Source organism: Drosophila subobscura, chromosome E (assembly GCF_008121235.1).
Source record: "Drosophila subobscura isolate 14011-0131.10 chromosome E, UCBerk_Dsub_1.0, whole genome shotgun sequence".
Classification (NCBI taxonomy): domain Eukaryota; kingdom Metazoa; phylum Arthropoda; class Insecta; order Diptera; family Drosophilidae; genus Drosophila; species Drosophila subobscura.
In genome coordinates, this window is record NC_048531.1 from 7,896,258 (window position 1) to 7,923,136 (window position 26,879).

Here is a 26,879-nt window from a genome sequence, read left to right on the forward strand (position 1 = left end):
CCGTAAATCGCCAAATGCCAAGACGCAAATCGAAACTGATTTAAAAATGTCTTTAACTGCTGCTGGTGGCGGGTCTGGACTGGCCAGGTCCTACTACCACCTGCCGGGGATTTTTGTTTATAGTTTTTGTGCGACGGTCTTAATTCGCGGCAATTTGTTCGAACCAGAAACCCACTGGGCCAGCGGGCAGGCAAGCAAGCAGCAGCCACATTCGGTTGCCACATGCTGGCCCCATGTGCGTTTCGGTGATTATTATTTTTTCTGTTTAACCTAATTTTCTGGCAAGTTTGTTGCACATTCGGCCATAATTCGTTCAACAGCAGTGTCTCACCAACTCCTGCCCGCAGTGAAACTGAAATTGTTCAACTGTTAGATTACCGCAATAGAGGATCTTCTATTTTAAAATTTTCACCTCTCACCAGCTTCCAATACTTAGATAAAGCATGGAACAAGCAGTTCATTCTACTTCTGCTTCTGAAAACTGCTTTGGTGAGAACAGTACACCTAAAACTGCAACCTGTGGTTGTACACTTAAACTTCTTTTGTTTTCTAAAACTCATCCATATTCGAATTTACTGCGATGATATGCTATGCTCTGCTAGTTTTGGTTTAATTGCAACAACTTTTCTTATACATTTTTAACTACCTCCAGCTATAAAATATATTTTTCGAGTGAAGCTCAATCTTTAATCTGCAACGAAACCAAACACTGCTTGTATTAAGCGCTCCGAATCCCAATCCCCTCAAAATGTGTCACTTTTTCGTTTCCCTTTTATGCGGTGGTTCCCTCTTCCCACAATTCCCTGTCAACTGCAATATTTGAGTGAAATGGCGCAAATCCTTCACGAATATCCTTCATCCTTTGCACAAATACTAATAAGCGGCCACTCGCGCGAAAAGCTGTCCGAAAAGAGGATGAGAAAGACCCAGAGTAGAGGGATGAAGAACACTTTTGATTTTGCATATCTACTGCATGTACAGAGGGGGTGAGGGAAGTGAAGCAAAAGCTGATAGTTTGGGACTAAAACCCGTTGCCTGGCCGCCTCTTTCCTCCTCTTCCCTGTTCAAATGGCGGCTAATAACATGCAAATGATGGGAAAATACACGGCAAAAGAAATCCGGGGATAGTTGGTTGGTGGCGGGGCAAGAAAAATGTTGCCGCTTCGTTCGTTTCACTCTCGCTCTCTCCTGCGAGCTCCTCCTTTCTGTTTACCTGTTGGGACTCAAGGTGTGTTACTGTGTGTTATTGCATCTCTTCTAGGAGCATCTAATGTGTGCCGCTTCACCTCTCCTGTCACGAACATCATCTTTGGGAGGCGGCCCTCTCCTTACAGCATACAAATTTCTTGTCTGACACTTTCAATATTTCCTCTCAGGAGGTGCATAGGGGGGCGATGGAGCAGGAGAAAAATCAGCAATATGACAAGCATAGTCAGCAGCAGAATAAAAAGCAGCTTGGCGAAGAGGGAGAGAGGAGGATTTTGCAGCCAGTCAACAGTCTGATTATGAAGAAAGGTGATTGTGCAGGGTGAAAACTGTGGGTGTAAGAAACAAAAAAATGGAAGCATAAATGTATTTTATGTCGCAAACGACTTCCGTTATTAAGTCTACCATTGAATATTGACAAAGCTAATTAGTTTAACCGTTTCTATTTTATTTTACAGGTTATAGACTTTGAAATACAACGTTTCGGGAATTGGCCACTACCTCGCAGTCACGTGATATCGAAATGCCAATGATCTATGTTATTTTGTGTGTTTCTCTTTGTATATTTCATGTGATGTGACGTAGTGGAACATTCCTGGCGTTGTCCACAACTACATACATTGACAATCATTAAGCAGTGTATATTTACATACATTCTTAAACTGTAAGCTTTCTATTAGTGTATTAGTGTCCCTTCAGCTGTTGGCAAGCAGTTCAACAAGTTGCCTGGAGTGTTTTATCAGCAAGGAAAGCAGTGGACCGTCAGCAACCTGCGTATGCTTTATTGCTTAAATTGTCTCCCCCATATCCAAAGTTTTTCCTTTCTTTGTCTTTTTTTAGCCCCACTGGTGAGCTGGGAGCTGCGATGGCCAAAAGTTTGACACAAAAAAAACAACGCGAAACGGGAAGGCTGCTTGCCATCTCCTGTCATCCTGCTTATCCTCCTGTCCCACCACTCCACACCAACCTTGAGGCCTAAAAATAGCAGCAACAACTGAAACGATGGCATGGCAATCCCCAAGGATTTGTTACCCTGCCTTGCCCTGGTCGGCTGGTCTGGGTCTGGGTCTGCTGGAATATTATGAATTACAATTTTCTCAGGTCGCGTTGTGAGTGCTGACATTGCACAGCAGTGGGGGAGGGGGAAACTGAAGGACATAAATTCATTGCATAATTCCCATTTGAACCCACCTTCTGCTGTGTGTCTAAATATTTTGCATAAATTCCTCATTAACTGATTACTTTTTGGGATACATTTTGGGAGTGCTTTTTGCTCTGCTCTTCTTTACATTTACAGTTACATTTACAGTTACATTTACATTTACATTTACAGTTACATCTATTCATATTCACATCTGACAGTGCCTCACGCGAACTTTTCTCAAATGGTAATCTCTCAATCATAATCTTGTTGCATAAGTACGGGAACGGGAGCGGGACGGGATGGGGACTGGGTACTGTAGCGGTGTGATGAAAACGAAATAAAAACTGAAATTCAATGCAGTTGGAAAAGCATTGCCAATCGCTAAATGCTTCTCAAAGCATTTCCTGCACTCTCAACACTTTTTGCACACTCTGCGATCACTTTCGCTCATTTAGCCCGGAATATCTGAGCCAATTTTCACTTTCCTCAACGTCCATTCAGATTTCTGGTCTCTCCGCCTGCTGCACTCGACGCATGCCACGCCCAACAGGCCACAGCCCACATCCCATGCCATCCTGCCCGTCGCCTGCCCCTCGCTGTCCCTCGTCTGTCAGTCAGTCAGGTTTGCGGTAAATGTAAATGAAAATGCAAATGTAAATCACGAGGTTAGTGAGATGTGAACGAAGCGACGGAGCGTCTGTGAGTCTGCGTCTGGCTCTGGGTCTGGCTGGGGGTCTGGCTGGGGGTCTGGTCGGGTCGGTGGAAGTCTTTGGACTTTCACTTGCCACAATTTCTGGGCATTTTTCTGCTTTGCTGAGCGCCAAGCATTGATCCATCTCGGACGCTCGTATTTGTCTGCAAGAAAGAAGCATCCTCAATCCCACAAAGTTTTCGATAATATAACATGAAGTAAAAGAAGTCTGAGATTTGATTTTTGGTTACATCGAAACTATTTAGAGTTTTTTATGGATAGATTTCCTCAAGCTAATGCGCTGCTCAGGTCAGCCCGAAGCTATCCCAACACGATCCAAGTACTGATTGTTATTTATTGTACGTACAAAATGTTTGTTCGTCTGCTACTTTCGGCCTGGTCCAGACGAAGCGAAGCTGCCACCCAGCGTGGGCCGTTATGAAAGCGTTGCCAGTTGCTAGTGGTGGGGGCGGGGCGTGTCATGCTTCATGCATGTTGCACCAGCAGCCAGAGCCCGTTGCAGTGGCCGGCCCGGCTCATAAATCGCGCATAAACAGTCATTGGTTGGGGGGTAACATCCATCTAGCAGGTGCAGTGGCTCTCAAACTGTTTTTCTTTCCACGCAACTGTCCAGAGATTAACATGTTGCACGGGTTGCGCATGTCAAGGCCATCGATTTGTATCAATTTTAATCCATATTGATAGGTATAGCTACAAGCGGTACAGTCTGATCAACAACACATGAAAACCTACACACTCTGGCAACTCTGCGAGGATGGGCTGTCAGGCAGTGGCAGAGACAGATAGAGGGAATGGAATGTGTGTTCTAATCCTTTGATGAATTCAACCGGAAAAGGGTGCCACGAATTGGAGGCAATTTAATATTGCAATTTCAGGCCTATCTACCTACCTTCACCCAAATTCTACTGCGTAAACCACAAAGCCTGTGGTTGGCTCGTCAATGGATATCCTAATGGAAATTCGCTGAATTATTAGAGGCACGAATATAACGGCAACAGCAAAAATGCAGCAAAATGCACTGCCTCCCACTGCCACTACCACAGCAACGCAACTGCCTTCCCTACTGCCATTATCAGCACTTCCCATCCCATGTCATCTCCACTCGGTGCTGACCTTAGGGACCTCACGTGTATTCAGTCAACAATTTCATTTCCTGCCAAACAAATGAGCTAAAGATTTACATAAAATAAAGCAAATAAGCAGACATTCAGCCATTCAGCAGGGTGTATTTATATAAATGTATAGTTCTGTGAAAATGTTTTGCTGACTCAATTTTGTTTAAACATCTTCCATTTCGGGTTATAAAAATGCCGAGGGATCTCGGGGACTGTCGGTGCCTTCCGAAGCAAACTTTAAGAAAAACAACTTAGGATAAAAACTAAAAAAGAAAATAGTGGAAAAAAAGAACTTTCATGTGAATGAAACAACAAGGACCGCCCCTTCTAATAGGGCCTGGCCACAGTCACCTGCACCACCCAAGGAGCTGAATGCATTGGCGGAATGTCAGGAAAATGATAAACGATACGTAGGAAGAGAGCAAAAAAACGAGGAAAAACCGTCAGGAAACGGACCGAAATGCCCAAGTGTCCCAAATAGGGCTAAGAAATAGACAGGACAGTATAAAACGCAATCAAATAGAAAAACGATAGTACAGGTTTTCAGTGAAGAAAATATGTCCCATTTGGTACATTTAGCTCATCTTAAGTTACCTACGTACCTTTGCCACATATATTCAATTTAATTATTGAAGGTAATTCTACGTAGGTCGGTTCTTTTCAAAGTAAGAGAATGCTGCCGCCAAACGGTACCAACTATCGATATTTTTCTGCCTCGAGCTCATAAATGTAACGCAAACATGTGTGAGCTCTATGGTTTGGGTGGATTTTACCTAGCTTGCGATGAATTTTTCTTTTCTTTTCATACCTTTTTACTTATCTTAACTTTTGCTGCAGAAAACAAGACGAAATTGATTCGTCTATTGAATAAAATTCTAGTTTTAGTTATAAGAATCCAAACTTGCTGGTAAAATTAAATGGAATATCAAAATTGAGAAAGTTTGTTTTTGTATTGGAAGTGTAAATGCATATATTTTTTTTGGTATATACCTTAAGTATTTTTGTGCTCATATTTGAATCGCAAAAATGAGTCCGGAAGAACGTCTGGCAGGAGAGAAATACTGGCTAGTATACAAAAATTAAAATAAGAATTAATATCTTAATATTAAATATGTGTACGCGTAATGTTCAAGTATTGAAAATATACAGAAAAGAAAGAACATACATAAAATTAAGAAAAGACATACCTTTTTTCTTATTATACCTTCGAAGCAAAAGAATGTCTCACAAAGTATGTTTTGATAATAATGTGGTACTTTTGGTATATTTTCACGTGTCAGGCGAGATATTTGATCGAAAACTACGCTGTCACACTGATAATATGGTCACACTAAAAACTCGCGCGAACACGAACGGACGGGGATAGTGTCGAATTTGTTTCTGAAATCAGAAAATTCCGATAAATCAGTGATAAAAATTGATAAATTTGAAAAGATAACGAAATTGAAAAATATATGCGTACATCAATTAGATTTTTAATTCCAAGAGGTTGATCTGCGCGTTTTCTTCTGTGCGTGCGAGTGAGACGGGAACACAGAGAATGCAAGTGCCTGATGAAGATGATAGAAAAATAACGGTGCATCAAGTATTGAAATAAGATTCCAGTGCAAGCATTTTCTAAAACCGTTTTGAAAAATATTCGAAAATGTTGTCTCAAAATCAATTGAAATTCGTCAAGTGAAGTGCAAAAACAGAAACGAAACGAAACCGGTTCGCCTCCGCAAAGAGCAAACCCAATAGCAAAACCAAAATCAAAGGCAGCGCAAGAATTTTTGTTGTTTGGCCAAAGTAGCGCTGCCGGCGTCGTCGCCGTCGCTGCCGTTTGGTGCGTCCGTGTGTTTGTGCGTGCGCGTGTGTGTGTGCGAGCATCTTGGAGAAAAGAGGCAAAGTCAACGGGCAAAGGAAAAGGTACGCAGTGATAGAGAGAAAGAGAGGCAAAAAACGTGGTAGGAATTTCTTGTTTTTAGACAGGCAAAAGGCAAAAGCCAAAAACAAAAGCAGAAACCTGTTCCCTGCAAGAAAACAACGACGACGGGGCTCTGCTGCCACAAAAAGTGGCACAAGTGAAAATTCCTGCCTTCTTGTTGTTGTCTTTTATTATGATTTTTTTCGGTTTTTTTGACAATTGCCAAAAGTGAAAATCAATTGGCCAAGGCGCGCGCGCACAGAGAGCAAAGGAAAGAGCGAGTGAGTCCTGTTTTTTACCCAACCCAAAAATCGGAGAACGAAAACCTGACGAAATAAAATACCGCTAACAACAAAAACAAATGTAAATCCTTAGGAGATTGCAACAAAAGTAAACAAATTTCAACCGGATTGCGGGGAAATTCTGGAAAAGCAAAAAAAATAAAAGAGAGAGCGGCAAGTGGTGGAGAGACGGAGAGAGAGGTCAGTATCCTGGCAATGTCAATCATCCTTTATGATTACCGATAGATACCGTATAGGAAAGATTATAAAAAGCAAAATGAAAGTCTAAAAGGGAGGAGAAAATATATGTATGTACATACACCCACTCACATGTGCATGTGTACATACATTATACATATGTATGTAAAATTGATCATGGATACTGGACTTTGTAGAAGAAGATGGAAATAGAGGGATATCTGTACGAGCAAGAAGTGCATGGGAGGGAATCAGTTGCTGCTGTTTACAAAATCAAGAGGCTAAACAAGAAACAAAGGAGAGAAGGATTAGAGTAAATGAAGATAAATAAGTCAATCATAGATTGAAATACTTTTGGATCGTGTGGAGACTTATACAGAAGGTGTTTGTTCAGTTACATAAAAATGCAAACAATAATGATTCAGTGCAAATGAATAACCATAGATAGCAGGTGTATTGTTTTCTATATTTTACAGTCAAGTGTTACATGCACACTTAAACACCCCCTCCATCACGGGTTCAACCTTCACCCCGCACCCCTGAAAACTGAATAATAGGTACCCTTTACCCTGACCATCGGTACTCGTAATTGCCCGCACACGGTCATGGTTACTCGATTGTGAAATGGGCATTAGGTGGCTGGTAGAAGAAGCTCCCCCTCACTCCCTTACATTTGAATTAAGTTAGTCATTGGAATCATTTGCTTTGCATTGATTCACGATTGGCGTTTACTTTGCTTTGATTGTGGGCTCTGTTTCTTTTACTGCTTGTTTATTATTTTTGCGTTTATTATTATTATTATTCTTTTGTTTCTGCTGCTTGGTTGAACTGCTACTTTTGTCCTTTTTCTTCTGCTGCTTCCAAACCTCTTGCCTTTGTTGGTTCTTATTTGTTCCATATTCTCTGCACTTCATACAGTGCGTCACAAAAGTATTGTGTGCAGTCAATTTCTGTATGTATTTACATATATGTATGTTTTATAAACGTTAATACATATCTGATTCTTATCTTTTTCCCTCTCAAAATGTGAGGTTTGGTCAATGAAATAACTCTCAAACTGTTTTTCATCTTCTATTTGTTTTTGTCTTCCCCTTATCGCAACTTTTTATGATCCGCTATTGACCTTCACTCTCTCGAGTGTTTCTTTTGTGGTCTCGTTTTCTAGGCAGTTTGATTTTTGGAATTGCACGCATTCCTCACGCCTCTTCCTCACTCTCTCTCTCTCTCTCTCTCTCTCTTTGTCTCTCCTCCCCTCTTTGTGCCTCTTGGTTGCTTTTCCCTGCCCAGCTGCAGTTTTGTTGTTGCTTTAGCTGCTGTAGTTAGTCATGACGTGACTTGTTCTTGTTTTAGCGCATGCCATTGCTATTATAATTGTTGTTTTTGTTGTTCCGCAAGCGTAACAATAAAATTTTAAACTGGTCCCCGCCACGAAATAGCTTAAACTTTTTATATGTGCTGTTACAATCGTGCTTTATCTGATAGTCATTCGCTTGCGGCACGTAAAGCCGCTCTTGCCGGGCCCGTTGCTCTCTGTGCGGTGTGGTGCGGTCTGTGGAGGGATAGGAAACACGTAGAGATATCTGAGATCACAGCCGAATGGGATGGATGTGTAATTGTTTCAACAAGTTTTAATATGATGCTATACACTGGTGTCCGAACAGTGGGTGGAAACAGCACATTTATCCAATACCTTTTCATAACTATAAATACCAGTGTACTCTCCCCTCTATGTATCGCTCGTTTCCTCCAAAAACAATTTACAACTTTCTGCTGTAAGCATGCGAGTGTGTGTCCAGAAATGTGTATTTTACTTTTGACCCACAAAAATTTCAATTTTTTCTGCGTTTTGTCCGGCATTTCAACCAATTTGCATAAATTACCAGAATTCGATTCATTGAAAAGGCCCAAATGCGAAAGACTCTACTTTTATGGTCACCCCACAGCGGAGGCAAAAGCAATTTTTGATTAATTTAATGTGAAAAATGTTGCTATTTTTCTTTCTCTGTTGCTCCGTAGGCGTAGATCTGAGATTTTGTGGCTGCTGTTGAAGTTTAACAAATTTTGAAGCAATTTTTGGTAGCTACTTTTGGGGTCAGTTAAATAGAGAACAAAGGGGATCAGATAGGGGGACAGATAGGGGGAGTGGACTCCAATATTTGAATGCCTTACAAATACATTCAAGCCATATTAGCCATCCTTCCAACCCTGGCACAGGACCCATCTCAGGGAAACATTAGCAGTTTCTCAACAAACTACAGAAGAGAGCGAAAAGAAAAAGTGGAAAACAAACGACGCATACACATAAAAAACGAGATTGGAATTAGGCTCGGGAGAGAGAGAGAAAAGCGAGCAACAAAGAAATATTACCAGCACAAGCCAACAAAAACAAGGAAAATCGATTTAAAACAGATGATTTGGCAGCCACCCACCTCCGACGCTGCGTTGGCTGCCCCTCGTGTTATGTATCCGTGTCCCAGGCCCCAATTCCAGTCCAGTCCCAGGGCCTTATATTTCACAGGCCGTTAAGATGTCGTCTGCATGGTGTCGTAGAGCGAGAGAGGAGAGGCTGCTCCTGCTGCTGCTGTGCTGTTCTGGCAAATACAGTAAGTACAGTGGAGCGGTGCGTGACCCGAAATGGCAGACAACGTAGCGTAGTGTGGGTGAAAACTAAAGTTATGTGGATAGAAAAAAAACTATACCGGAACATGCGAATACAAATAGGAAATTCTGTCTAAATAATAATCTAATCTCTTATATGTAAACATATTTTGTCCATAGAAGGGGTTGTAAATGGTAGGGCCTAACATTCCGCGCAATCCAAAAAGGAAATTTCCTTTGAAGCAGTAACCACTGTAATGCCCCTCACTTGCCCTTTGCTTGAAATGCCCGTTGATACTTGCTGTCTCTCTCCTTCTGAAACTCTTCAATTCCTTTTATTTATATCTTCGCCCTGCTGCTGTTGTTTTTTCTCTCAATTTCTTTGTGCCAAAATTCTCGTTGAAGCCACACAACACAACAGCTGTTCGTATATTCGGCCCGGGCAGACAGACTCTCTCTCTCTCTCGCCTGGGTTTACTCACTCTGTCTATCTTTACTCTCTTTTTCTGGTGTTTGTCCTGTCATTAACACTAGCAGCGATGCTGGCAGGGACGCCAGCGCCGACGGCGGCAGCGACTGATGCGGATTTAATGAGCAAATGATTAGCATTTTCACTTTCTCCTCCCCTTATCCCACTTCCACACAGCTCTTACTCTATTTCATTCTATGTGGCTGATCCTTTAAGTGCAATATATGTATTTTTCTCTTTTACTTCTGTCTCCTTCACTGTTCCTAATTTTGGCTTGCGGAAGAAGTTGAAAATAGTTGAAAATAACCCTGTCTGCCGCTCTTTTGTCCGTCATTGTACAGATAAGAGAAAGGAAGGTGGGAAGGTGATAAAAGGGAATCAGGGAACGCAGGGGGACACGTGCCGCATCAGGCGTATAGATAGAGTCCAGGAACATCGCCCCCTTAAGCGTGTCCATATTAATGATCGCCCGCCACATGCAGAGATTTATGGCGGACCAGATTAAAGAAAAAGGCAAAGGTAAAAGAGAAAGAAATGTTGGTGGAAAAATGGTTTACTTTACCCCTTAAACTGGAGGTAAGAATTATGAAAAGAAATCAGATAATTTATACTTACTCCAAAACGCTATGCCAATTTTCATGATGTGGAAGTCCTTTAGTGTTTCAAATTGATGCACTTTTCAACGATAGCTATCGGCTCTCATTCATTTCTTGGACGATGCAATCTGTGAAAATACGGAAAATTCCGACACTTGCAAAACAAGCTAAAAGGAAAGTTTGAACTTTTATCAGGTAACAACAATGAGAGGACGCTGTGCCCACATCCTGTCCCAAATTAAGTTACCTTCCCTGCACCACCCAAAACTACCCTGCTCTGTCTCTGTGATTTTCCTGCATAATGCAATTAAAACGGAACGTAAAAAAGCAAACAGAAAAATGATTTTCACAACAAACAAGAGAGAAACAAAAAAGGGCAAAAACAAAGAAAAATACGCAAAGGCAAATACAAAAAATCAATAAGAGAATGTGGAGAGTATGGAAAAAAAAAGAACCCAACCTGCCACCACAATGCGCAACAGAAACAACCGCAACCAAAGGGTGGGGAGTGGCAGAGGCAGGGCAAGAGTCAGCAAGGAAAATCAATCTGGCCCAAGGATTCTACCATGTGTAGTATATACGCATATATAATGCACCTGCGAACGTGATATATTGCAATGTGTACATGTGTATTTATTTAACCCCCCACTTGGAGACACAAGCGACAAATCCAAAATATTCAACATTCAAGTGTGGAAACATGTGTACAATGTACTACATAGTGAGTGTGTCCACTTTGAATAATTCATCAAGAAGAGTTATGTTTTCGATAGAAATTTGCCTTTGTGCAAGCAGGATTAGTGAAGATGCAAGCGAGCAAAACTGTGTCAGGATTAGATGGAAATTGCAAGAAAAGATTGCAGATTCTGTTGAGAATTTCTCTGGCTATCCTTGCACCTACCACTGTAACGGCCACATTGATGCTTGTCTAGAGTTTCGCTGATAAAGGATTCAGTTGTGTTTGAGGTTCCATGTTTTAAAGTCAACCAATTATAGGGCAATGGATTTTTGTTTTAAGCTATCTCAAAACCAGAACCAGAACCAGAACAAAAGGCCGTAAGCCGACAACAAACAGTCGGAAATCGCTGGCTCTAATTACAGTGCGCCTTTTGTTAAAAGCCGCCAATGTTTCTGTCTGGAAGGAGGTCTGCAGGAAAAGAGAGTAAAAAGTGTGTGTGTTAGCCAAATGGAAATGGAATGCATCCATCAAAGAGTGTCAATATTAATTACAGCTAAACAAATTAAATTGATGAATGAATCCAAAGTTTGCATTAAAATGGTGCAAATTATAATTTGTTGTATGTTTGTTAGCTATTTGTATTATAATTTAATAATGTTTCTTATTATCTGCGAATTTGCACACCACTAAGAGACTTTGTAGTACTTCCCAGCGATGATTCAGTGGGAGGAAATCTCCTATCGCTTTCCCACTGCCTTGAACATTTCACATCATGAAAACTTATTATTTCATTCGTTTATTATTGTCGTCCGATTAAGATGTTTCTGCGGAGGAGGAGCCCCACTTGATACATCCGCGCCACGCGAACTTCCTCTCCGGCTCAAGGCTAAACGTGTCCGCATTGTATTAAGATTGTTTTATCGACAGCAGGGCCTCTCCCTCTCTCTTTTTCTTTTACTCAAAAACTCTCTGCAAATTTTTGTTTTGGTTCTGCATTAATGTACTTACTTGCTCTCTGCGGCAGCTCTGCTGAAACATTCTGTGAAATTTACTTTGATATTTTAATGGAATTTGAAACAAACCAAATGGAATATCAGATTTGATGTAGGCCCGACTGTAGAGCAGTCGTTGAAAGGCTGTTAGATGAATCCAGAAGAGGACTGTGTAATACTTCTTTCTCCTTGGCCTCATAGCAAGGTCGCATCTTCGTCAAACTTGAGAGATTTATCTGAAATTATGAACACAATTATAGCAACATTAAATGGCCATTACAATTATGACTATAACAAAAGTAGGAGCTAAAAGTGATGGCCATTTGGGGGGCAGCGGCAAGATGTTCTTCCATGGAAGGTAAATCAGCATATTCATTGGCAGCAGATGCCTTGGCTTCACGACATTAATTTAATTCATGGTAGGGATGGGCCTCCATTGCTGCTTTGTGGGTGCCAACCCCCAGAAGCCAAAGCAGAAACAGAAGCCAAGAACGTGCCAAAGTTCAGAAAGTGCCTGATGAGAGAAAAAGTGAGTGAGGGAGGGAAGGGGGAGCTTTAGGACAGAGGAGGAAAGTTGAATCACGATGAAAGTTCAGATAGAACTTTCTCAGCTGTGAATTCAATTAAAGTTTCGTTCGCTCAAAGCCAAAATCCAGTTAATTTGCAAATAATTTCCACAATTAAATTAAAATGAAGATCTCACATCAGAGTCCCAGACCTAAACTCCTCGCCTCTCGACTGCCTCCACTGATCCAGTGCGGAATTATAATAAATTTCCCCATGAGCGAATCTCACATTAAAATGGGGGAAAAAACCGCAAACAGTAAAAGCAAAAACAAAACAAATTTCTTTAATCGGAACTTATTCCTCTCTCCACTCCATTCCCCTTTCCACTTATCTTCAACGTCTGCAGCAAACAAAAAAAAATAAAGAAAAAAAAGCTTCATAGCTTTATTTCCGCTTCTTGAATGCAACTAAATTACGCTAATTACTGCCGTCCAAGTGCAAAACGCAAAAACGATGAAAAAGAGTAATGCAAATAATGAATAAAACAATGAAAAACAGCTATGAAAAAGTGGAAACGAAAAAAGAGACTATAAAATACACTTTGACGGTCATTTGCTTCCTTTGATTGCTTTTTTTTTTCTGGTGACACAGCCTACCAAACAAATTAGTACGAGGAACCTGACATAATAAATACAGCCACAATTCTTGATAATTAATGCCGCACGTACCATTCGATTTCTAAAGGGATTAATTCCCGTTCGTCTATTCATTATCCATATGTACTTGTGTTACTCCTATTCAATCCTCTCCACGTCGTCCAGTTAACTCTCGCCCTTTTCATTAGACATTCCAATCCTTTCGGTACATCACACTTTTTGTACATCACAATGTAGCGAATATTCCCTTGCAAGGCTTGTCATTCTAGGGTATTAAAACCGACGTTTGGTATATCCAGAAAGGGATTCGTAGGGAAAAAGCGATGTAAAAACAAAATAATAAATTATGTAACGCTTTTCGCGATGATTTTTCAGCGCAGAAAATTTTGTTTAGAAAGTGTCGCCGCAGAAATAGAAAGAAAACCCGAAAGAAAATTAGGAAAAATTGGGAGGAAAAAAAGAGAAACCCAAAGTGAAGCGCAAACTTTAATGGCAGCAAAAAAACAATGAAATGGAAATCAAATAGAAATCAATGGACATAAAACGAAAGTGAGGAACGGGCAAGTCTCTTGGGGTGCGTTTTTGGGGCTTGGTCTTTGGTGTTTTATTGGTGGCAAAAGAGTGTCCAATGATGGGTATGTAACATTAATAATTAATTTTTAATGACAACAAAGCCAGCAGAATGGCTACGCTACAAAATTGGCTTAAATATTTTAAAAGCTAAGCGGCATTTGTCAAAAATATTTGGCACAGCGACGGCAGCGGCAACAGGAATAAAAAGTACAGTAAGAGCAGACACTTATTAACACTAGACAACAGGCTTTCAGTTTCCAGTTTATCTACAGAAGCAGAACCTCTATTTTCAAATATTTATCGGGTACTGTAAGCTAAGCAGAGACTTGTTTAATTTGGATACAGCAGAAACAAAAGCTACATTTTATTAACATATAATTCAGCAAGCTGCAAATGACACATCAAAATCCTGTTGGACAGGGCTTAAAAGCAATTTCCGAGCAGTCCCTTTACTCCACAGTCTACAGTCAAGCAATCAATCAATCAATGTATCGATCAAGAGCCATCAGTCAGTGATGGAGCCCCTCAAAGAAAAACTCAAAGAAATGTAATTTAAACGTGGGGACAGTCAGGCAGGGGGTTCCGTGTTCTCTTCTCTTTGCGGCTTCTCGCGAGCGCGGAGATTGGAAACCCGTTTGATGCCACAGCCAGAGCAGTGAGCTAAAGGTAGTGGAATCACAAAAAAAAATGCGCTAATAGAATTTTAACGGGGCAATGGAGGGGAGCTCTGGCGAACGCTGAAACGCCCAGTCCAGTAGTCCAGAAATCCCAAAAGGGCGTGGCATAAAGCCAGGCGGAAGGCAACAACTATGGCAACAGTTAGGCAGCAACATACAATCTCTAGAGCCGCAGCTACACAGTTGTTGGGTAACTGTAATCAATCAGAGCGGGCCAGGCCAGGCCAAGACCTAGGCCCACGGCTAATGAGTGGCCAGAAGAGGCGGAACCAGAACTAGGAGACTTAATTAACTACAAAAAAATGCTTACAAAATTCAAGCAACAAATTGTGTAATATTTTGTAGGCTCCTTCTACACGATACGTTTTCTGCCGATGGTTGTACCTTCTCGTCTACATGGGAGTATCTCCAAATGTAATAATTCTCTAGAAGAAGAAACATAAGAGAGAGTATTACATTTATTTCTATATGATTTTGACATATTTATAAGTGTCTCCAGTTCCTGTACAAATATTTATTCAAGTTATGTTCGAAACCATTTGGCAGCCCATTAAACGGAATTCTCCCGAATGGAACCATTCCCATGGATAAATTGCACTTGTAATCGATTTCCATAGGCCAGAAACTTCAGAAAAGAATAGGAGGGAGGGGAAATGTATCCAAACTCCCCATACATTCCATATATGTACATATGTATGTAGTATGTAGATTTGTATTTGTTATGTTTTTACATATTTTCGCATTAAAATGCAAATCACGTTACGCTTTGGCGTGGCCCATAGCCTTGCCAATTTGAGGAGCATTCTGGGTCCCATGCTCTCTTGCTCGTAGTCTCGTTTATGGCCAGCAACAAGAGATACACATTAAGATACAAGATACAGATACACACATTTGTCAGATACATGTGGGTGTCTGCACAAGTGTGTGTTAGGCATAGAAGATAAAGAAGTGGAAAAATAAAAAGAAACGAACAGGAATATGTTGATTATGCGGAGTGGACAAAAGGCGTGGCTCTTGCACTATGAAGGAAAACATCCTGTTAGGCATACAAAATATATGTACAACGATAATTGGAGGTTGGGGATCTTTGTTTGTCAATGGATGGTCAAAGGGCATCTAATACGGCAGTACCAAACCTTAGACCACTAAACAAAAACAAAATTAATCTGCAAACACTTGAATGGGGAATATTTACGACTACGGAAATGCTTATTGACTTTAAGGCTTAAACGGAAGCAATAAAAGCAAGTATTTATGTGCCTTAGTTGGACACTTTTGCTGTTCTTTTATGGAGCTTCTTCTTTATGCTTCTTAATCAATCGATATTTAATGGCATCATTGCCTGCCAATATAATATAAAATATTAACAAGCTCGCAACGAAAAAAAACACCAAGACGACAAGTTACACATCAAACAAAAGCGTCCAAGTAGGTATTCACTTCATAGGGGACTGAAGAGATGCAAACAAAAGGTCGACGAAGTTCTCTTGAATACTAAATATTTGTCTGTTTTGTTTGGGGTTCTTTCTAATAGGAGGTTTTCCATACGATTACACACACACACAATAAATAAGCAAGAGTCGGTCTCGAGTTAACATTTATAAGGTACATTTTCTATGTATGTAGATATGTACTACATATGTACATATGTAAGTACATACATACATATAGATATCCGTATACACATGGGTTTTGCGTGTTCTCTTTATATATTCTTGTAAATGTTTTCTGACAGGTTCTCAAAAAACAACAATGGCTCATATTAATTATGCCTTTAAAGGAATTTTTTTCAAACGAAATTACAGAACATTTATTACACACGTCAATGTCCATACATTCTTCACAGAATACTGAAATATAAGCATGGAAATGAAATATTTTAAACAAATATTCAAATGAAAGATGAGCAGAAAGAACACAAAACCAGTGGAAACCAGGATCTCCTTTCCTTCACCCATTGGAATTTTTGTGCGAAATATGTGAAGACTCCTACAATAAATGGCTCATGTTTTGTAGTTTTGTTAAACTGCGTTGCGTGAATACTTGGCCAACGGACAGCTACAAGTTGGCTGTAATGTGCCCAAAACAGCAATGAAACCTCAATTTCAATTCAACGTCTAATTTGTTGTGCTTTTTTTTGTTTGGTCAGATTGGGCCCACATGGCCTGTCATCCAAGCTTATGCTCGCAAGCTTTTGGCCATTTATTGATTTTTGTAGGCGGTCGAACAAGAGGCACTTTTTTATGGACTCTTGTGAGTTGCCAAATCAAAACAATGTCGAAAATTAATGTTTCAAAAATAATTTTGATGGATAATTGATGGACAAATGATGTGATGATGCGACAGGTGTGATGAGTGCCAGAAATGGAGGGCCATCGGTTGGGAAATAAAAATCAAGTTTAAATCGAAACAAAATAATTAACACGAAAATGCTGTTTGGCCACGAATAAACGAAGATTTACTTGTTTGCTGCTGGCTGGTCGGTCAACTTTCCTAAAGGTTCCGGTAAACCGGTTCTCTTTTTCTTTTTTTGTGTAAAAACAATTTTCAACTGATTTGAGTCTGGGGCAACACATTCTTTGGACCTTCTCTCTGCTCTCTCCGCATTCTGTCTTTCTCTTGTGGCATTATAAAACCGTTTTTCGTTTAGCGCCAACGTTACGTGTCCGTTAGCACTCAATAACAATTTTCTTATGGCGTCAAATGTTTCAATTCTCCACTGACAACACAGACTCGAAATGTAATTCAATTTTCGGCGAAAGAAAGTTGAATGAACTCCACCCCTCCCCGCTACAAGAAGGTCGTTGCGAATGCACGAAAAGATTAGGGCGCCCCCAAAAAAATTTTTATTTTTATTTGATTTGCTCTTTTATTTGGACTTTTTTTAAATTAATTGAATCAATGTCAATCACTGGGAATGCTGAAAAGGAAATTGTGATTGTGATTGGGTTCAATCAAGATAAATGTTTGGCAATTCAAGTTTTGCTTTTGCTTGAATAATTTATGTGGGAATTACGATTGCTGCGAGTCGCTGCTGTGTCTTTGCTCTTTTGGTTTTAAATAAGTTAAAGGGGAGTCATCTTAAATGAATTAAATTAATTTAATTGACATAAATAATATACACATAGAAATAGGTAAAAGAGTAACACAAGTTTTGCGGTGCATCATCTCTAATTTCAAATTTTCACTGAATGTTTCACTTTCATTGGATTTAATTTCTCTCGTTTGCATTGTTATCACCCTTTTAACCATTTGTCTGTCTCCCGCCCCGCCCCGTTCCATATTCCAATACACCATTCACCATTCCAATGAGCCATTTCTCTCTCACGCAGCTCAAATACATTTTTCTTTACTTCTGTCTCGGGCAAACTCCCCGAGCAAACACCACCTCGCCGCCACACCTGCCTGTCACACTCGTCTTCTCATTCTCCTTCTCCTTCCGTTGCTTCTTGGTTTCGCATTCTCTTTTATTTTTGTATATTCGGTTTTCCTTGTTTGCATGTTTTGCACTTTTCGTTGGCTCGGACCAAGTTTTTCCTGCTTTAGCATTCCAATTTCTGTTGATACGAAATAAAATATGTTTTATGGATTAGCCTTAACCAAGACAGGTATGTCGTTTGGGCTTGTAGGTTGCATCCATCCATTCACTGGTTATCATATGAGCAGAGCTCAGCGTCTTTGTTTTTCATTACACAAATATCGATTCCCTTTCTACTTCTATAAACTACTATAAAATAACTTGGCATCATGAAATACAGCGCCATGAATCAGCTTTATATTGCCTAGTCTTGGCTTTTAGGGTATCCCACATTCGGTATTACCTACCTTCCGTCTTCGGTGCCTGCCGCCTGGCGGCTCTTCTCTCTCTCTCTCTCTCTGCTGGTGGCTTTTGTTACTTGCGAACGAATCATCTGCTCTCAGCTGTCGGAGCAGCTTGAAATCTTTTGATGGCTCAGCATTTACATTTCATTTCGGATTGGAATTCATTTTTTTTTGTTCAGCTTCTCTTTTGGTGGGTTTCTGGTCTTTTTTTGTGTGGCGGTGGTGTGGTCTCTTTTTGTGCTTGATTTATTTCCAAACGGCGCTGCGCTTTTCATAGCCCCAACAAACGACGGACTGATTGGCGGCCCTGAGATGACGGTACTGGAATGAGGTGAAGGAGGAGGAGGAAACGCACATTTTCTTTGTCGTTTTGAAGGCTGTTTGTGATAAGGACTTTGAATAGTTTATTTGAATCCTAATTGAATGCATTCCTGCATTATTGATTACACACTAATTGATACCGACTGCAAGTCCGAAACCAAAACCAATCCAAATGCAAACTGGCAAAATGAATTACATTTTATTGCAGTTGCCTGTAATTATGTTAATTTGGCAAATTTAATGGCCCACTAGCACCATGTGTGTGTGTGTGCGTGTGAGTATTTTGTGAGCGCCTGTCTGTATTTTATTGAAAGCGACAGCTTTCAGGTACAGACACAGCCCGCACTTAACAAAAATTTAAGTTAAAAATAATTATACGCGTATGACTGACTGACTTTGGACAAGGAATGGGGAAATGTGAGATGTGAGTTGCTGATGGGCGTGAAATGAGTTAAAGGCTCTCCACTCTAGAAAAAGAAACGTGAACATAATAAATGATTTTTCATAGACAGACTGACTGGCCCTCGGGCCTCAGAATCTTTGGGAAAGTGTCTGCTCGATATGGGAGGAATATGAAAAGCTTTCCAATGGAAAGCCAAATATTTAGGCAGAGAGATAATGCTACTTCTTATTCTGCTAAGCATCATGATCGGGAGTAATTTATCATTTGATTTCTATGACTGTCTCAGTTTGGGAGAGCTTTTGTGCCTACCATGCCATGCATTGCATTCCTATCCATGTTACACATGAGTGTGAAAGCTTCCTGTACTCGTGTGTGTGTGTGAGAGCATAATAGAAAAGGAGAGAAGTATATCAGCTTAATAATTGTCAGGAGAGGCAAAAAAGCAACATTTTGCAATTAACACACGCGGCATGCTCGGTCGCTCGTTGAACGCGTTCCTCCAGTTCGTTGCGGACGGCGGGAGGCCCGCGGCAGTTGCCGATGCAGATGCAGATACAGAAAATCTCTGCATGAATCTCCGCCGAGACATTGACTCCAATTGAGCAAAGGCAAATGGAAGGGAAGGCAGAGGGGAGAGGGAAGGAGACCCATGTGTGGGCTTCATTTACAACTCACTCAACTTTACGTGTGTTTGGAGGCTGGCGGAGGAGAATGGAACTTGGGACTCGGACTGGGATTTGGAGCCTGGAATTGCAATTGGGAGTTCGCCCACAGAGTGCAATGCGTTGTTGTTGTTGTTGCTCTTATTGTTGCCTTCTTCTCCTACTCCTACTCCTACTGCATCTCCCGCTGTTTCTCATCCTCCCACTTCGCCTCACTCCTCCTGCTCCACACCACTCCAGTCGAGTGTCTGAAGTGTCGACATGAAGTCTGACAATTGCAAAAGTTGTTTATGGTAAAACAGAGGTGTGTGTACATCTGAATGCGAGTATTTTTGAGCTTTTATGTTTGTTGTTGTTTTTTATTCGGCTTTGACATAAAGTGAAAGATTGTGAGATTGAATGTACTCTTGAATGCTCTTGATGAATATTGAATCAGTGCTACCCACAGGCGGCATCAGGCATCATCCGTTCTTCTTTTGCATTAAATTCATCCATTTTCACATGGGGTAATATTTCCTGCACCCCGTATCCAAATGTATTTATATAAATTAGCGCAGAAACAAGTCGAAAACTGTAGATTAGTACGAAAACCGATTGAGCGATGCTCTAATACCCCATTCGGCAGCAGTTTGGAGTACTCAAACGAGTAAAACTTGTTTTTCTTCATTCTGGCTGTAGTAATTAACCGATTGCAATGATTTTTAGTGGCTTTGTGTTCCAACATGTGTTGGAAATTTGTTAATTTTCATTAAGCAAAAACAAGAAAAGAAAACGAATACAAATCACCCTATTTGCAAATGCTCCACATGTACAGGGAGGTGATGATGATGTTGTGGTTTCTGTTGTTGCATGCCCCATGGCTAAGTAAAGCAAAGCAAACGATGCAATTTTATGCGCAGACGCCTAAATTGAATGCAACGCGTAGCCGCAGCGGCAGCAGCAGCAGCAGCCGCGACAGCAGCCAACGAGCCGTTCTACAAAAGGGAGCCCACAGTTTGACATCCACTGTGTGGGCACACACACACTCTCTCCGCTCTGTCTCTCTCTTTCTCTCTCTGTGTATGCATGCTCCCTAGGCAGCCTCCTAGGGTCATTAACATGGCCAGCAGAAGCAACAGCAGCAGCGGAGAGCAGAGAAGGAAAAAAGAGGCAAACAAGCGAAGAGAGAAGCAGAGAATAAAACGTAGACGAGACACAAAAGCAAATGCAGGGTTAGTGCATGGTCTAGAGGAGTGGGGGTGAAGCGGGGACAGCGGATAAAAACGCGACCCTGGAGCCACAAAGCGCCTCTGCATTTGTGGGTGGGTCCGCCGCTGCTGCTGCTGTAAGGGATGGGTGGGGGATCAGGAGCTGGAGCTGGAGCTATAGCCTCCGCCATGCACTCTGCCTGTGATGAAGTTTTGTACTGGGGTCCCCGGTCCAAGGTGTTTGCCAATGCCTATTTCCGCGACTGTTTGTTGTACGTGCCGCGGGGACGATTATTTCTAGACAGCGGTTTGAAAGGGGACGGTTGGAGTCCGCAGGGATGCGAATGGGATACACACACAAATTGGATGTAACACGCTCTGGTGGTATCCCATTAATGGATATTAACGAGGGAATATCTTAATGGAAAATATCCGATAAATATTTAACGATACTTTAATCAGTGCTTCCTGAGCGAGTGCTAATTTATCTGACGATAATTGAGGCAATAATCGATGATTGTCGATATTTGAAACACAAATTGTTAGACACATAATATACAATTGGTCTAAAGGAAGCCACAAATTGCTTTAGCCATTTTTTTTAAAGTTGGAACTTATGACTAAATAAATACTTTGTTTTTTGCTTGCCCAAGTAAACAACGGTCTAAACATAGACCATCTCTAGCGCCTCCAGCACTTTAAAAGGGGGGAAACTCTGGGAAAAGTTGGAACAAATCGGGTTTTCTCGATGATGATTTATGGCAAAGTTTTTCATGAATAGTTAATCAGTTTAAAACTTTGTTTACGCTGCAGCAAGAAAACTCAATTTAATCGTTTTCTCCCTTTCTCCCCTTTTCTGTTTCTTTGCAGGTAATTAAATGGCAATTTCTCATCAATTTCATGGCATATTTCACGAAGTAAGTCTCCCCCTCCCCATTAATCTATCAAAAGGACAAAATATAAGTTGACTCCTTTGTTTGCAAATTTATTTTTTGTGTGGGTTTTTTGTTGAGTTCCTTTGAAACACGAGAACGCGCTTTGTGGTCCGGTCCGCTTATAAATAGTTATGACTGTGTGAGCATTATTTAATTATTTCATCATGGTGTGAATGAACTTTGATGGCTATTGTGTTACTTTTACTTGGTTCGAGGTCCAAGCTCCCGACACTTTCGCAGACCTCAGAAGACCCATTTCCTGTTCCTAATACCCGCCTCACATGCAACCATTTTCAAGCTTTTCATTTTGCTATAGAACATGGCGCAGAGACGAGAGAATGACCGACTATTAACTTCATTTGCTGACTTTCACTGATAATGTCTGACAATTATGTATTGCTATAGTCGATGGCTTTTGGCTACCAACTCTTTCCCTTCCATCTTTCATTATAATGTCATAATTAAGCCGCTTGACGTAGAGGTCAAAGGTTCCGAAGAGGGGTCAAGCACGTGTCTTTCAACCCGTTTAACCCCATCCTTCCAATTAGTATTCAGTGTGGAGCGCGAGGGAAGGTGACACGAACGTGTTAACTCGTCAGGTAAACGGAGCTGTGGAAAAGAACTCATCCCTCAGCCCAGAGACCTCTTCATCCGCATTGATTTGTGTACAGAATTAGCATTTTCCCCCCTCCAGCTTGGGAAACAATCTCAATCTCAATTTGTTCAGTTTCCGCTTGGCCGACTCCTCATCCAACTTCACTCCGTCTCGAAGCAGGGTCTAATGGCTTTTTAAAGTGACCAAAATTTGGCTTGTGCCCCGCGTAAAGTGGGTAAATTAAATGCTGACGCTTGGCCAAGAGGTGGGCCAACCGAAAGATTGGGCAACTTAAACAAACAACTAGTCAGGGGTACAGTACAACTCAGCTAAATGTTGGCCCCACAAGCTTTATGGGGCATATCTAGAAGTGCATTGACCAAGAACTCAGTAATTGTCGATGGGAATGGTTGAAATACGAAGCTAGTGAAAGGTGAAGGGAAATATAGAATGAGTAGGAGAGAGAGAATGGAAATGCACAAATAAAATTGATAGAACAATTTAAAAAATTGAATTTTGATAGGTAGAAAAGATAAATTAAGATAGATATGATAGATAGAATATGATAGATAAATGATAATAAACAGGAATGAATAATGGAAAATAATAATGAAACAAATTGTGCTTATGACTAATCCATGAACAGTCTGCAAAAGCATATTTTATCTATAATTATAAATAATGTATCAATTTTTTTATGAACTTTGGCGGATAAGTAATTTCAGGCTGTGTGAAATGGAAACGAATTCCACGTCCGATCTCAAACGAATGCGAGCAGTATTAAATGACACACCAGTCCGCTCAAAGATCAAAGTTCAAACTGCCAGCTAAAACAAATACCCAAATCGCTACCAAATGGCATTTTTGAGAGCCACTTAAACCCACCACGAATTTTGAATAATAAAAAATTCGATTGCTTTGGTTTTGCCATTTCCTGCCATCATTTAATTTCGATCGCTTTTATTAGCCATCTACATTTCACATTAACAATAATCGTGTGCCAGAACCAGTTCTCAAACACATTTCATAGCGAAAGTAATAGATTTGAATTGATTTAATGTATTCGCAATCTTCACAAAACTTTGCTCCACAGTAGCCAAAAATCGAAACACGCCAACAAAAGCTGAAATTGAAATTAAAATTCATCGCGAAACGCCAGATTTTGTCAACCACTTTTCGGTGTAAGAGATCGCTTAGTGGATTCCCTGTGTCTTTTCATTGTGCACTGATTTATGAATACACTCGAAGTTTGAGACTGGCTGGGGGATCTGGGGCGAGTGTATCTTTTGTCACCGGTATTTTTGGCACTAATTTGACAAGGTCGCCGGCCAGCTGTAGAGCTGTTGTGCTGTGGTCTGGCAGCCGCCGTTTATCCAAAGAAATCACGACACAAACACGTTCGAAATGATTTCATTTTGCGTCTAAGCTTTTATTTCGGCCTTTGTTTGTTGTGATTTTGTTGTGTGTGTTTATTTTGCATTTTGGTAGCCCGCCCCTCTGTCGCCTCGCTGTATCTTTGTACCTGCGAGTCTCCAGTCAGCGCATTTAAAACGATATTTGCATAAACATTTGACGTCTCTTGACATAGGTGCGAAATAGTTGCCGTGAAATGTGGTCATTCATATTAATTTAGTGGGTCACCCCACTGTGGCTGTGGCTGTGACTGAAGATGGTGACCCCGATCGTGCGGATTTCCTGTTAGAAAGGCTCTGATTGTTCCCAGTCCGAGAAAAGTCTCTTTGAATGGATAATGAATAGTCAAATTTGGCTTCGTGACTGAAACTGGCAGACAATTAACCCTAGAGCTCCTACACAGAGGAGCTCAGAGCTCTCCCCACCTGCTGTGGGCGCACTTTGAACCCGTGCAGCCCGTTGGTCCCTTCCCTTTGCTTCGGCTCTCCTTCATTTCATTCGTTATGTAAGGATGATTTTGGGGCGATAACAGCCCAGGCAAAAGGCAAAGCTAATTAAATTATAAGCCAAGAGTCCAAGACTATCCCCGAGATGCGCCAGTGAATGGGGTCACCGCCTTCGTGGCCTTCCCCCCGACCCCACCACACGAAAACTGGTTAAATAATATCCAAATGGATGTTCGTTGTTGGTGTTGATTTGACCATAAATTTTGTATGCTTTTGACGCCGAACCAACCGACAAACGACCTGCGCCTGCTCCAGCCCCGGGCCGGCCCATACCGCAAATAAATCTCCCAGCCCCAGAGATGAGGTAATGTTGCATGCAACTCTTGTAAGACTCTTGACACACAGTGGGACAAGGAAGCGGCAACTGTAGGAAAGGTGGTGCAAGCAAAAGAATATCAATATAAGTTTATTTAAATGTTGTATTCCTTTTTAATTCTTAGCGTTTATGTTGTCGAATTATGTATTATTTTATGCCATTTACATTTTCTTTCCATTTCTGCATATATGTACATCATATTGATCCGCTCGAAGGCCCAATGCATTCTGTCTGGGTTTCTGGCACATAAAAAGCTTCAGCTGCGGCCACTTGCTGGTCCACTTCATAATTAATTATTGTTTAATCCGGTACGAGTATTAAGAGTGGCAATTACTTGGAAATCTAGGTTCTAGTTTCACATGAAATATCTTCTACTGTTTCTTCCGTTCCACAAATTGGAGCTGTCCCACCCACCGTGCCTAGCCTGGCATGGGACTCCCCCATGAATTATGCGTAGACATTTTTTGATGGTATGTTTTTTGGGATGTTGTCAGGCGTTGTCAACGCTGTTCTTTTTGGGTACTGTCAACCGCACCATTTCGATTGCATTTTATGGCCATAAATAACCCCAATGGCTAAATGAATGATTTGTGGTCAAAGAGGCAGCATCGTAGTGTCGATGGAAGGCCTTGCAGACGTTGCAAATCCCAGCTGAACGTTTGCTCGGTCGAATGTTAGTTAGTTGCTGCACTGGCTAATAATCCGATCAGGCTGCCTCTTTGGGCCACTTTGCATACGAGTTAGTGCTCTAATAATGGCCGAGAAGAGTCTGTGGTCTGTGGCAGCCCGATGGGCGGTCCTCCAACCTCTGCAATGCAATTCAATTAATTAGCCTGGTCAATAGCGGTTGCCGTTTGCAGTAGTTCTTTTCTTATTTTGCTGCTGCTGCTGCTGCTGCCGTTTTTCTTGCCACACGCGTGTGATGAACATTTCCGCTGTGCAACAGCTTCACTGTGTGTGCTTGCCGCTGTTGCAAGCTGCAATCAAAATTAATTAAGGCACAAATGGAGGCAGGCACAGAAAGAGAACACAGTGGTGGAATGGGCGAGGAGCGGGAAGGAGCGGACTATTTGCATGGGACATGTGGCATGTGCAAGCAGGTGGGGGCATCGGCAGTTAGGCATCTCGCTCGCTGCTGTATGTATTCTCTATGGCGACCTGCCACTTTATTGCCTTTTACCGCAATGTTGCACCAATTTACATTGCACCTGCAGCGACTCCAGCTCCAACTACGACTCCGACTCCGACAATGTCTTTGTTTTTCCTTGCAGCAGCAGCAGGAGCATCGAGTGCATAATTAGATGCTGTGCTGCACGGCCAGTGATTGCTGCTGATCAGTTAGAGGCAACTGGCAACTGGCAACAGGCAGCAGTCAATCATGGAGTTGCCTCCGCTGCAAGTGAAGGCTGCCTCCTGATGTGCTGCTCTGTGTTGAGGGTGCATAAATTAATTAAGCCAGATGGCTGGCCAAACTGATGTCTACAGGGATATCGCTTCTGGTCTTTCCTCTTCAAAGGATATACTATGTACACACAATCTTCATCTTGCACACAGAATTAGTGTTCTGTTTTTGCAAGTAAAATCAAAGTCAACATAAATTATAATTTATTTTAATTCATTTAATAATCGCTGTCGCTCTCTTCCTTCTGCCTTTCCGACTGAGAGATATTGTTGTGATTGTTGTGAAACATGAAATCTGAGACGGAGAGAGAACTTTCCCATGGACACAGCACAAGGGGGAGGCGTGGGGGGAAGCTGGGGATCTGCATCTGCAGCAAAGTGAAATGCATAATGAGCATAATGTTGCCGCTGCACGATGCCACAGCAGATGCCAATGCCAGATGCAGATGCGAATGATAATGATAATGCCTTCCAGACGTCGTCGCACAGAGACGACACCTGAGCGAGTGCTGCCTGAGAGCCGAGAAAGACATGTGGACAGGGAGAAATTTGAGAAATGTGAACAGTAATTAAATGCAAAATTAAAAGCGCCAAGCAAGAAGACGTGCGACAGCTACAGCTACAGCTACAGCTTCAGGCAACAACGTCAGCGATTCAAGATAATGCATAATTGTGGCAGACAAAAGGAAATGTTGCCGAGAGAAGGAACTAGAAGGCTACAAGGGGTCTGGGTCTGGGTCTGGGTTTGCATGCAAAATATGAGAAGAATATCTAATACCTGGGGCGATGGATTCGCTTTCGAGTGGCTTCTCCCTACTGATTCTCCTTCTGTTGGCTGGCTGTTGCTGCTGCTTCTGCTGCCATAAAACGGTGTTCAAATTAATGGCCAAGTTTCACATGGCTGAGAGAAGCGGCGCAGATGCCACACAATTGCCAATGGAAATTGCTGCTATCTCTGGCATGTACTCGTGTCCCCTTGCGAAAGTTGTGTGCACAAGATACAAGATAC

The 26,879-nt window shown here is 41.5% G+C and overlaps 1 protein-coding gene across 13 annotated transcripts in view; it reads left to right on the forward strand.

The window, feature by feature from the left end:
- The first annotated feature begins 5,506 nt into the window (after window positions 1-5,506).
- Window positions 5,507-26,879, forward strand: part of LOC117891763 (SH3 and multiple ankyrin repeat domains protein 1) — a 62,931-nt gene continuing 41,558 nt past the window's right edge. For 8 of the 13 annotated variants that reach the window (XM_034797386.1, XM_034797397.1, XM_034797396.1 and 5 more), the window contains exons 1-2: window positions 5,508-6,565; window positions 21,575-21,621. The gene's annotated coding sequence lies outside the window, so the exon portion shown is untranslated. Of the gene's footprint in view, window positions 6,566-21,574; window positions 21,622-26,879 lie in introns of all 13 variants that reach the window. The other 5 variants (XM_034797390.1, XM_034797394.1, XM_034797399.1 and 2 more) reach the window with 4 other exon arrangements.